Genomic DNA, 13,824 nt, shown 5'->3' with positions numbered 1-13,824 from the left:
AGTGAAGACTTGCCAGGGGCTGGGAGGCCAGGCAGCCTCCCGATCCCCCTGCACTCCTGACTGCCACAAAACCTGGTAAACCCAATAAAAGCCTGAAAAGCCACCGAGGGTTCCAGGACTCCTCCTTCACCCGTGTGCGCGAGTCATGGATATCCTGCTCCTGTCTCTGTCCTGCCGCTACAGAGTTTGAAATAATTGTTGGAACTCTACCCTGCTTTTCTGTCAAAACCCTTGGGTGGGTAAAGGAATGAACGACCTATCATTCTAGGTTGTATCCTGGGGGGAAATGAAGACAAATAAGTGGTCAGGATACCAACCAAGAAGTGGGTTGAAGCCATATGTAGGGTAAGGAAAAATGTCAGGCTTTTCTGCCCTCCCACCATAAGGATAGATGATGGATCCTTGAAGTCCTGAATGCATGCCTGATGGTGGGCACCTGGAGTGGGGTGTGGGCATAGGTAGATGGGATTCACCTGGGCTAAGACTGGGCTGTTAGGGCGGTGTCACGGGGACGCCAGCAGAAGCCAAAAGAGAAGCTGAGAAAGAAGTAGCAGAAGCCGAGAGAGAAGCAGAGAAGGCCGGAGAGTCCAGATAGAGTGAAGACTTGCTGGGGGTTGGGAGGCCTGCCAGCCTCCTGGTCCCCCAGCACTCCTGCCTGCCATGTACCTGGTAATCCCAATAAAAGTCTGCAAAAGCACTGAGGGCTCCAGAACTCCTCCTATACCCGGTCTGCATGGGATCCTAGAAAACCTGCACTGTGTCCATTCCTAGCCCTTACAATTAGCGTAAGTCGGCAAGATGATCCATGTAGACGGGTATTGGAGCCCTCTGAAGACCCGGAGGGACTAAGGAGTAACAGACTGTTTGCCTGTGACGATGTAGAAGTGTCATGGCGGCACAGAAGGTGGACACCGTCCAGGAGCTGCGGGATGAGACCTCAGCTGGAGGAGGAGATGCCTGAGAGGACCAGCCAACGACCCCTGAGGCAGCAAGAATCGTCGGTGAGAGAGGGCCATGATTTGGAGCTCGCCGGTGATGATGGCGGGAGAAGCCTAATGGACTTGGACTGACAATCCTGCCAGAAGGCAGAGGACCTTGGCAGGTTATGTCTTTTGGGAATCTGGGGGTGGCCAGTGGGATGGCCAAAAGCACCTGTGTATGCCCAGCAGCCAGGCGGAGGAGAAAAGCCAACTGAGAAGGCAAAAGCTGGTGCTGATGCTAAGTTGAGAAGTCCTGAATGGCTGTTAAACAGCCCGAGTATGCTGAAGACCACTGAGTCTTATAAAATCACCTGTGGGTGATGCCCTGCTCGTTGTCGAGTGAGGGTGAGTGGCTGAGGAACCTGTCCTTGGGGGATGAGTGGGGAACGTGGCTTGGGATGGAACCCAAGCCGAATGCAGAGTTTGGATCCCCGACCCATGTGCTTGTACAGTGGGTTGGCCTGAGTGCAGGGGTCTGCGAGTCGCATTGGTGGCTATGAAGGCCGAATGTTGGAGCGACTGCAAACAGAAACCTGAGGACTGGCGATTACCCCCAACAGAATAGAATCGCCAATCCCAGAGTGAGTGCATCCTGGGGGTGGATGCTGTGTGTGGCTTGTAGCCGAGACTACAGCCAGAGAAGGTCAGGAAGCCTGATGGCTCCTGGCGTGTTGCAATAGATGCTGTGAGTGATTCCCCTCCCTCGTATGAGCAGTGCCTTCGGCAGCAGATGTGGTGGCTCATCTGCTGGTACCAATAACTGTCTTTTGCCACTAGGTTGGGGCTCTGCCTGGACTTATTTGTGTTCTGTTGTATTTTGTTGTTATATTGTTAGGTATTTGCTTTTTTGGGCCATGGCTGCACTGTTTATGTTTGCTAAGAAAATTGTATATATGAAGACTATATGGCAGAAAACCCTGAGGGGGTGGACTGTAGGGTAAGGAAAAATGTCAGGCTTTTCTGCCCTCCCACCATCAGGATAGATGATGGATCCTTGAGGTCCTGAATGCATGCCTGATGGCGGGCATCTGGAGTAGGGTGTGGGCCTAGGTAGATGGGATTCACCTGGCTAAGACTGGGCTTTTAGGGCGGCGTCACGGAGATGCCAGCAGAAGCCAAAAGAGAAGCCGAGAGAGAAGCAGAGAAGACTGGAGAGCCCAGATAGAGTGAAGACTTGCTGGGGGTTGGGAGGCCTGCCAGCCTCCCGGCCTCCCAGCACCCCTGCCTGCCGTGTACCTGGTAATCCCAACAAAAGCCTGCAAAACCACTGAGGACTCTGACTCCGCCTTTACCCGGTCTGCATGGGATCAGAAAACCTGCACTGTGGTCCTTCCTGCCTTTACACCATAGCCTGGGCAGAAATATAAGTGTCCACAGGCTTTGCAGTCCAGAGACTTGAGCAAGCCTTGGGGGACTACAGCTAAGTTTTGGGATGGTTTTAATAATTACTTCCTGGCAAATCCTACATTCCTTTTGGATTGGATACCACCTGTTCATTTTTATATTTTTATACTTGGTTCTCAAGTTTCCACTGATGTCCTTAGCAAGAACATATGTGAAAGTGACCTCTACAGCCTCCTGAATGACAAGCAGAGGTCTCTGCTCTGCCTTTGCAGACTTAATGCAAAGATGCTGTGGATGTGGGCAACTACGGGGCACATCTTGCTGGGACAGACTTCTAGCTGCAATCACTCAGGCTCTGTAAGAGCTGCTGAGTTAGGAGACTCAATATTGGGATTTCTAAAATTTTGCTCCTACATCTGTGCCATGCCCATTGTCAACAGCTTATTTTGGAGTGGAGATTATTTGATTTGGAGGCCTATGGGTAAAAATAGGCAATAGACTTCTTTCGTTTTATAAAGACCTTTTTTTTTTTTTTTTTAAGCAAAACTCTTCTCCCCAAGGAATTTCTACTGAGGCCCTGGCTTCTCCTTTTAAGAGAGCCCGTTTTCTTGATTTAATAGTAATAAATCTGAAGAAATGCTTCTGTGAATGTTTTTTCTCCAATTGGCAGTGGAGAGAGGGCCATACTTATTGCTTGAGGGAGAGGAAACTGTTCATTTTCTGAGGTCCTGCAGCTCTAGGAGGGATCTCTGGGCTGCCAGCAGAGTTCGAGAAGAGGGTGGGTATTTTTAGCATGGCCTTCTTTCTTTCCTAGCACCTGCTATGATCTGTAACCCAAGGGGCTACTTAAATGCCAGTGAGATGACTGAGGACAAGGCAGCCTGAGCTAATGTCCTAAAATACTTATCCAAGGGAGGCTTTTCCTACTAAAGCCATTTAATTTCTAGCTCCATCCCTTTTTTTTTGTTCCTCCCCAAACTGTGGGGTGTTACAGATCCTGGCTGAGAGGTGTGACATCTGCCTCGGGAAGGGACTGGAGAAAACCACTGGATCTGTCTATATGCATGCCAGCCAGCATGGTGATGATGATTCTACCCTGGGCTCCCAGCCTGAATTTGCCCCTCTACTGTTCATGCTAGATGAAGGCAACAAGAGAATGTCTACACATATTTCCCTGAAGCAAAACCCTCTTTTGATAGCCATGAAGATATGTGAAGACTAGAGACAACAGCCACCTAACATCCTCGATCAAATGATGGTAATGGGGACACAAACGTCTTCCTATAGCAGATGTAACTCAATGACTTCATTATCCCCTGAAGATGATACTAGCTGGAAACAGACATATGTTTTCAAAAAGCCTGATGTATTTGTGGAGGATGGATGCATCATAGATCCTGGAGGATAATGACAAGATTCTCTTAAGATGTCTCTAATCCTGGAGTCTGATGTCAGCTCATACCATCCTAATTCCTTGGTGCCAGTGTGAGAGATGAAATACTGGTGTGATATATTCCAGAATGGAAGTTCTTATGGGCCTCTGCTGATTTCTTTGCCTCCTCTGAATTCTCCCAAACACAAGAAAGACCTGGTTGTGAAGTCAAGAACTTACTTCAAAAGGAAGTAAACTGGAACTTAAATATTGAAGTAGATTTTGTCCTCTTTAAAGAGGTTGGTTTTCATTTAGTTAAGGAAAAAATGTGATGTATCATACATATGTGATCATACATATCATGATACAATTTAGTAAAAAATGACATGTCTGAGATACGTAGTATATATCACATAGATGTATAATACATTCACACAAACAAAAAAGAGTTGGAAGTTGCAAATTAGTTTGTAACTGAATTCACTTTCTCTGGGGATGTGGGAGGGGGCCTAGGATTGAATACAGTGGTCAAAATAGTATAACTACATCTTTAAGGTTTAATTAATCTAAGTTGACTATTTTAACTAGTTTTATTTTCCCTTTTCTATTATTTAAAAATACCTTCTTGAGGATATTACAGAAAATTGTGGAGGGCTTGTCATTGCCTGAGTCTCTCAGCAGAAGGAAGACACACGTTGGCACGTATGCTACCCAAAGCCACACTTGACAGAACCACACAGTAATTAAAAGACAATTAAAAAACAAAGTGGAAATATAGGCGAAACACTACATGACATGCACCTCAAAAACATCTTTACAGACACATCACCCAAAGCAGTGATAGTGAAGGCAAAGATAAACAGCTGGGACTACATCAAATTAAAGAGCTTCTGTATAGCAGAAGAGATAATAACCAAAACAAAGAGAAACCCCACCGACTGGGAGAACATTTTTGCACACAACACTAATGATAAAGGACTGATCACAAAAATCTACAAAGAGCTGATGAGACTCAACAAAAACTAAGTAAATAATCCAATCAAAAAATGGGCAGAAGAACTAAAAAGAAACTTCTCCAAAGAGGAAATGCAAATGGCCAACAGGCATATGAAAAAATGTTCAACATCACTTGTAATCAGGGAAATGCAAATCAAAACTACCATGAGATACCATCTTACACCAGTGAGAATGGCACATATTAAAAAAACTAGCAACAACAAATGTTGGCGAGGGTGTGGAGAAAAAGGAACTCTTCTGCACTGTTGGTGGGAGTGCAAACTGGTCCAACCACTGTGGAGAGCTGTGTGGAGATTTCTGGACCTACTAAACATAGAGCTTCCATATGATCCAGCAATTCCACTCCGAGGCATTTACCTAAAGGACACAGAAACATTAATTCAAAAGGGCACCTGCACCCCTGTGTTTATAGCAGCACTATTTACAATAGCTAAGCTTTGGAAACAACCCAAATGCCCCAAAATAGATGACTGGATCAAGAAGATGTGGTACATATACACCATGGAATATTACTCAGCAATCAAAAAAGATAAACTCATGCAATTTGCAGCAACATGGATGGAGCTGGAAGGGATCATGCTCAGCGAAGTAAGCCAGAAAGAAAAAGAAAAATACTGGATGATCTCATTCATAGCAGGAATTTAGAAAACCTAAATAAGGGACCAGGAAAAAGACTAATTATAATAAAGAAAAAAAAAATCAACAAACAACCATAAACCAAAGACACACTAATGGCGGAGAGGGGGGAGGAGAGGAGGGATTAGGGCCAAAATAAGGAGGATGGGGGCCTCCCTTGGCGGCGCAGCAGTTGAGCGCTGGGCTGCGAAGCTCCAGGAAGCCTCTGCAGCTCCAGTTTGATCCCCAGCCCCCGCAAGGGGCCCACATAGCATGCAGAACTCTCCTGCTGCGCCTGTTGCTCCCCTTAGCAGTGTATTTCGTCAGTCTGCCTGTTCTGTTCCCCACCCTGGCTCTGGTGAATTCTCTCACCCTCCCGCGCTTCTGACTGTACCCAGTGCTTGTATAAATAAATCAATCTTAAAAAAAAAAAATAAGGGGGATGGGTATTATACAGGGAATATAACCAAAATGAAAATGCATACGTTGTGCAAAAAATGAAAAATGATATATGAATTATATAAAATGAAATATTAAAAAAAACCCACCAAAGTGGTCGATGATCTTCAGGGCGCCCAACTGTTTTTAAGTGCCTGTTATTTGTCAGGAATAACACTGGGCGTTAGAAGTTTTAAAATGAGCAGCACCCAGAATTTTGGCTTTCCATGAGATCCTTTATTTCTAAGTTGCTACTTGGGGTAAATTCAAATTTCAAGTTACCCACTGGAGCTGCCATTAATGTTACTTTACAAGTCACCCAATAAAATTAGTTTCATTGCTTTACCATCCTGTGTTTGGACCAAAAGCAACAGGCCCATAGCTTGATCTTTTATCAAATTTGCTGCACCAGGTTCCTAATGATTTACAGGTATTTTTAAAACACCAAATCACCCCTGGAGGAGAAAGATTTGTCTCACCATATAAAGTTATATGCCAGAGACTCTAAGGGTATAGAAGCTCTAAATGTAGAGATCAAAACTCTTTTAGAAAAAATACAAATATAAGAACATACAGCAAAATATTGACTAATTTCTTAGATGAAATTATGAGAAATTTCTGAAATGCTCTTTCTGATGTTTCACTTTTTAGTAGTAACAAATCAATAAATGTTCAAAAACTCCTTTAACCATCAGCAATAATGCCTTATATGTAAATATATGGCCTCCTAAGAGGACAATGTTGAAAGAGAATTACTTGTTAGGTTACTTGTCATATTCTGCCAGCTTCCTATTTCACAATCACAGGCTATTTGTGTACTTCTCTTAACCCTGCTCCTCATAGGAATTCTCCCTGAGGACTATTTACCTCTCCGTCAACTTTAGGACTTGGTGTATATTAACAGCAATGGATTGTCACTAGACTAGGCCTGAATGAGGCTAGGACTTGAACCCACTTCAGACAGGCTCCAGAGTTCACTTTCTTTTTTCTCTCTCTTTTTTTTTAAAAGATTTATTTATTCCCGCATACAAGAACCGGGGTACAGGCCAGAGGCGTGGGAGGGTGAGAGGATTCACCAGAGACAGAGCAGGGAACAGAACAGGCAGACTGATGAAATACACTGCTGAGGGGAGCAGCAGGCGAGATAGGCGAGGCCTGCTGTGCCATGTGGGATTCTTGCAGGCTGGCCGGGATTGAACTGGCGCTACAGAGGCTGCGGACAGCTTCACAGCACTGCGCTCAACGGCCTGCGCCACCAGGGGAGGCCCCAGAGTTCACTTTCTTAGCCAGTCCTCTAAATGCCTGATGTGAATAGACCCACAACACATGCTTATTGAATTAACAAATATTCCTCGTGTGCATTAAAAAATACAGCTGCAATGTTTTGCAGTTATGTTTCACTAAGAGCAATAAGAAAGCCAGCATCTCCTCAGCTAAGAGAAGAGAACTGGCAAAGGTCCCTCGAGCCTATTTTAAACTCTACTTACCCTCAGTCTTGACATCTGAGCAAGCACAGTGAACTCAGGGCTGGGAATGATGTACTTACCCCAAGTGTGGGGTTAGCAGAGAAACTGTTACTCATCTCTTCTCATCCAGGGAAGCTGGTGTGATTTGTGACCTTTCATCATTAGTTAAATTCCTCCAAGGTACAATTGCTGGCAGTGGCTCTCTGGTTTCTTCCATTACAGGGAGCCCACTGTGGGTTTACTCTCATCTTGATACTTGCTGAGCTGGTGGGCCTTGGGCCCTGGTATGGCTAAAGACAAATAGAAACCCTGTGTAGTAACAGCTTAGTCACTGAGAACAGGTGATTCACTACAAGGCCAGGTGTTCATGAGCCTGCCTATCTAATCCAACAGCTGGGTCCAACATACAGATTGCTTTGTGTGGGGTAAAGATGCCCTCTTGGGCTTTGGAGCCATTTGAGCAAGAGTTTGAATAGGGATGAAGCCCTTTAATCACTCCTAGCCTCAGATATTCCTCCTGCAAACTAGAAACAAGAATACTGTAAAGTCAGGAATGGACACAGTGCAGGTTTTCTGATCCCATGCAGACCAGGTAAAGGAGGAGTCAGAGTCCTCAGTGGTTTTGCAGGCTTTTATTGGGATGACCAGGTACACGGCAGGCAGGGGTGCTGGGGGGCCGGGAGGCTGGCAGTTCTCCCAGCCCTCAGCAAGTCTTCACTCTATCTGGGCTCTCTGGCGTTCTCTGCTTCTGCTTCTTTGCTTCTCTCTCAGCTTCTCTCTCAGCTTCTCTTTGGCTTCTCTCTCGGCTTCTCTTCGACTTCTGTTGGCGACCCCGTGATGCAGCCCTTAAAAGCACAGTCTTAGCGCAGGTGAATCCCATCTACCTATGCCCACACCCTACTCCAGGTGCCCGCCATCAGGCATGCATTCAGGACCGCAAGGATCCATCATCTATCCTGATGGCGGGAGGGCAGAAAAGCCTGACATTTTCTTTACCCTACAAATACCTACCCCACACAATTTATAGGAGGATTAAGTGTGATAACAGAGCTGCCACTTCCCCTCCAATATTCACACATGGGAAAGTGATCAGCAAATTACCTATTTACCCCTTGAAACAAACAAGCTTACCTGTCTTGCTACCAGATGTGTCTTCAGTATAAACTACTAATGAATGAAATTGAACTTTTTTGTCTTATATTTCACACAGAGGAATCAAGAGTACAAACTTGTTTGTTATCTTTTTGGGAAGTTGGAAAGTGCTGTTTTAAAAACATAGGCTTTAGAATTCAAACAACCTGATTTTGTTATTGATCAGCTGCATGACATTAGCCAAGTCTCTCAACCTCTCTGTGTCTCATTTTCCTCATGTGAAAAATAAAGATAAGCAATAATATCCCTTTCATCAGATTCTTGTGATAATTGAGCTATTTAATGAATGTCAATCACAGTGCCTGCCAGGTAGAAAGTTTTGATAAATACTGCTTTTTGTAATTATGAATTTATAAAAAGATTCATCAAAGTATGTGAACATGTGCACACACACACATACACATGAGCTTGTGGGCCTATGTGTAAAACATTATTTTCATACTATCTGGGGTTGTGTCCTTGGCCTTAGCTCTTCTTCACCCCAGAATTCTTCTGAGAACAAGGCTGCTCTTCTGTGTGGGCCCCCTGATTCCTATTCTTTTCCAGGCCACTGTGGATATTTATTTAAAAAATAATGCTAGGGAAATAGGACATTGAAGTCCTGTATCATTGGACTCTGAGGCCACATCAAGACCTGACCCCTGCTTGTTTTATTTTAAGACTTCTTGACATACCATAGCTACCAAGATGTATTATATAGAGGTTGCTGAATTTTCATAAACTCAACGGACTTGTGTGACTACTCCCCTGGAAATCAGGGACTGGAAATCAGGACATCATAGAAGTCCTTGTGTCTCCTTCTACATTCTATCTCCTGTAAAGGTAACTACTATTTTTGTTTCTTACTTTTGAATATTGTATAATACTGTCCCCTGATTTTGAACAGTTCAGTTACTATCTGTTTCTCCCCCAAATTATACTGTGATTATATCCCCACCTGTTTTTGATTATTTTTTTTTAAAGTGTAGCAAGGCCAGCCTTTTCTATTTATTTATTCATTTTTTTTAAAAAAAAGATTTATTTATTCTGGGCCTCCCCGGTGACACAGAGGGTTGAGTGCCGCTCTGAGAAGCTGTCCACAGCCTCTGCAGTGCAGGTTGGATTCCCCGCTGGCCAGGGAGAAACCCACATGGCTCAGCAGACCTCTCCTGCCTCGTGCGCTGCTCCCCTCAGCAGTGTATTTTGGTCCTTCTGCCTGTTCTGTTCCCCTCTCTGTCTCTGGTGAATCCTCTCACCCGCCTGCATCTCTGGCCTGTACCCCAGCTCTTACATTAAAAAAAATTATTATTATTATTATTTTTTTTTGTGGGACCCTTGCCGGTGGCCAGGGAATGGACCGGCGCTGCAGAGGCTGCGGGCAGCCTCACAGTCCAGCGCTCAACCGCTGCGCCACCAGGGGAGGCCCTAAAAAAAAAATCTTAAAAATAAATTTGTTTATTCATGCATGCAAGAACCGGGGTACAGGCCAGATGCGCGAGAGGGTGAGAGGATTCACCAGAGACAGAGCAGGGAACAGAACAGGCAGATCGACCTAAGTACACTGCTGAGGGGAGCAGTGGACTAGGAAGGACAGGTCTGCCTCGCCATGTGGGATTCTTGCCGGCCTGCCAGAATCAAAACTGCGCTGCAGAGGCTGTGGACAGCTTCACAGTGCTACGCTCAACCACGTGCGCCACCAAGGGAGGCCCGTGCAAGGTACCATGTTAATTAACTGAAGCAACAAGGCAAAAGTTCAATGACTATAGTGAGCAGTTTTTTGTTTTGTTGTTTTGTTTTGCAATCTTCCTCACATTGTGCCACTTCTTTGAGCTGCTTCTCTCTGGAATGAAGTTCAAGTTTCCTATATGCATCTCTCTAGTCTGGCATCCATTCTCTATCCTATTCATGAAAGCAAGGCTTCCTGGGTAAAGGGCCCAGGAACAGAAACTGACCAATGTATCTGATTTCCCATTACAGGATTTCAGAAGAGAGTATTTAGATGGCTCAGTTTACTCTTGGTCATGTCATGTGCATGGAGAATTAGGGACACTTGATATTAGAAGATGTAGCTCCGACCCCAAAAAGAGGAAGAGCAGGTGGAGCACAGCTTGAAGGTTCTTAGCAAGGACGATGGTCCCAATTCCAGCTCTCATAGTCTATGATTTCCTTTTCTTCTCAGATACAGATTCCTGACCCCAAAAGCCTAAATGACTTCTTTACTCTCTGCACCAAATTTGAACTGAAGCCATTAGGTAATGGCTCATGGAGGACTGACCTCAGTACTCCCCAGTGCCATTTGAGAGGCATTTAGCTCTGACGCAGTGGTCAGCTACTCAGGATGGTGGCTCTTTATTCTGGCTCTGAGGATCAGTGTGGTTTTATAGACACACATGTTCTGCAGTTTCTCCCTCTGAGGGAGGGGTGTGCTCCATCCCAGCACAGACCTGGCCCCTGAAAACTAATTTCCTGGATGCAGGGACCACCAACTGTTTATGATTACTATTATTACTGCAGAGCATTGGAATTCCCGCCCAGATTCCAAAAGTCACCCATGTGGAGGCATGTTAGCAATGGCATCCTGCATCCTGTATCACCACCTGGTCAGAGTGAGAAGCATAAAGCTGGGTCTGTGTCTTAGCTCTGATTATGTGTGGGGGGCAGAGAAAGAGGCAGGAAACTATCTGGTTTGCACACATCTGTGAGTCTATCACGTCAATTCAAAAAAAAAGTCAGACATAACTAGCATTCATTTTTATAGATGTACAAACTGAGGCAGAGAGTGGTTAAGTGTAACACAAGTAAAGCTTATTATTATTTAGAAAGTGCTTTCCTCCTTATTATCCCATTTCATGCTCAAGAAACCCCATTTTATAGATGAGCTTTTCATGGCTCAGTTTCCCAATTTGGCACAGATCCTGGTGGTGTATGTTCGGGGAAAGGATAGAAAGGCAGGTTGCTGCGCCATATTGTTTATAAGTGCTGGTGAGGTCTGGCAACTTTCTAAAAGAAGGAACAATAAAACTTTTATAGACTGTTACAGAGTTAGTTGCCCCATGAGGTGGACTCAGACTGTGTGTGTTGGGAAGTCTGCAGATCAGGGAGTGAGGCCCACAGTGGGTAACAGCCGGGCATGGCCCCCTCTGACCCCACATTAATTTCTACCTCCAGAGGCATCTACAAAGTAGGAGATAATAATACGTGCTGCTCAGGCTTGTTGCAAGAATCCAATGAGATGTGCCAATGTGTCTTATGATAGTACCTTCATTGCTATTTATACTATTGTTAAACCTAAACCTTCTCATGAGGGCATCCCTTCCCAGCTAGAGAATAAACCTTTAGGAGCAGGGGCCATGTCATCTATTTCTTTTAATCTGAAAGTGTTTAGTAATCACAAAACAATGTTTCAACCAACAAAACAAATTTTTAGTAAGGATTATTTGCTTACAGCATGAGCCTGGCCCTGGTGTCTTAGAGTGTCTTAGAGTGTCTTAGAGTCTTACCTTAGCTCCTGAAATCATAGTGAGCCAGATCTCAGTGAGCTGAAAGAAACAAGGTGGGTTTCACTTAACCTTTCCATACTTGTAAACAAAGCTGCATGGAGTCCCTGTCCTATCCCTGGTCAGGAGTGTGTTCCGTTTCATGCTGCTCAAAAGAAGTAGATTATTTTAGAATCAAAAACATGAAAAGGTGATGATAAATGATCAGGTTATTGAAAAATAAGGGCCTTTTCCTTCCTAATGCTACAAACTCATCTGCAAAACAATGGCTAGTTAACTTCCCCTGGATCCTCATGGATGGAGCAGCCAGACTTCCTGTATTTGGGTCCTTGACACCTTACCCTGGGGGATGGGGTGAAGGGCTTGCAATGAACAGCTTCTTGTATGTGACTCCAGGAATGAGAGGGAAAACATCTGGGCTTTTTGGGAAGGTCTAGGCCTAGTTAGGAGGAAGATTTGATTGTCCTAAAGGGGAAGGAGCCAGTGCTTGGGACTTGGAGGAGTGGGCATGGAGAGGATAGAAGACTTCCATTCCTAAAGGTAGCAGGTCCTCGGGTAAGAGAACTGTAGAGATATTAAGGACTTTGGTCCAAACCCCACATCTACGGAGCTTTGGCTTCTGTCCTGTGGTGGAGCTTATTATGGTGGTTGTGGATATGCTGGAGCTCCAGGTGTGGAGCTCTAACTTGCTTCCATTTTTACCTGATTCCCTCAGCCTCTGTGACTGGGTTCTTTTACCTTGCCCCACCAGACTGTAACCTTGGGAGATACAGACTGTCAATTTTACCATACTCGACTGGTCATACAGATCAGCCTCGATTCAGTAGGGTAGGTACAACATTAAGCACAAACAATAGGAAATGAGGATCATTGAGGGCCACCTTGGAGATGACCAGCACATCAAAGAACCTTTCAGCTTAAAGGCCAGGAAGAAAACCAATTATATACATACAAGATTGGTTTAATACTTTATCTATAATGCTGGAACAGTGCCTAGTATATGTCAGGTAATCAATAAACGTTTAGTGAATGAACATTTAAGGGAGCAGTGTACATTATTTTCATGAGGTGCTTTATAATTTATAAAGTACTTTTCCAGATCTTATACAATTTGATTCTCACCTCTGACAAGTGGTTAAGGTTAGTATTATTAATACTGTTTTATAGAAGTCTTGACATTATTATTAAAATGGTTTCATTTCAGATATGTAAAATATTGCCAGTCATATAGCCCCAAATCTGTGATTTACTCACATCACAAGGTCATGCTGTAACCCAGTTCACCGGGCTTTGTCCATGCTCACTGAATCTGAGGTGGGCAGCTTGATATGTAGGTGGAGTGAGCCTTAGGAGGCTGGGTCAACCCGCTTTTATGGTTTACAGAATAGATTTACTGTGAAGTTAGAGACACTAAAGGCCTTTCACTTGTTTGGGTCCTTCCAGGGCAATCCCAAACATTTTGGCACATAAAAACCATCTATGTGTGATTTCATTCAACAAGCTGTAACAAATTCTAGAAGATGGCAACCTGCTTTCTAAGAACACACAGTCATTAGTGACAATGCAGCTGTGAGCATTCTGTGAAAATATCAGGGTGTTCTCAGAATAGGTGTCAGGTCCAGCTGATTTCCTAAAACTCACAGGAGAAACCTCTTGCGTGATACCCGAAGTGATGGAACTTTTTAGTATTTTCCAACAGAGTTTTTTCTTTTCAGATTTGTCTTACAGGTGAAATACTTTAAATATAGATACTAACCTGAACTTTTCCTTAAAGAAACTCATTTTTCTTTAGCTAAACAGAGAAAATTAAGAAAAAAAGTAATAGATTACAAAATTGATGAAATGCACATAAACATTTTGAAATCAAGAAACAAATTGTAACAAGAGAAATTTCAGTGTCAAAAGTAAAAATTCAAGTACATTTTGAAGTAATAAATAGGGTCTTAGATTGTAGGTAAACCCAT

Source organism: Talpa occidentalis, unplaced genomic scaffold (assembly GCF_014898055.3).
Source record: "Talpa occidentalis isolate TD23 unplaced genomic scaffold, MPIMG_talOcc4v2.1 talOcc4.11, whole genome shotgun sequence".
NCBI classification, from domain to species: domain Eukaryota; kingdom Metazoa; phylum Chordata; class Mammalia; order Eulipotyphla; family Talpidae; genus Talpa; species Talpa occidentalis.
The sequence above is the reverse complement of the archived record's forward strand: the minus strand, read 5'-3'. Positions refer to the sequence as shown.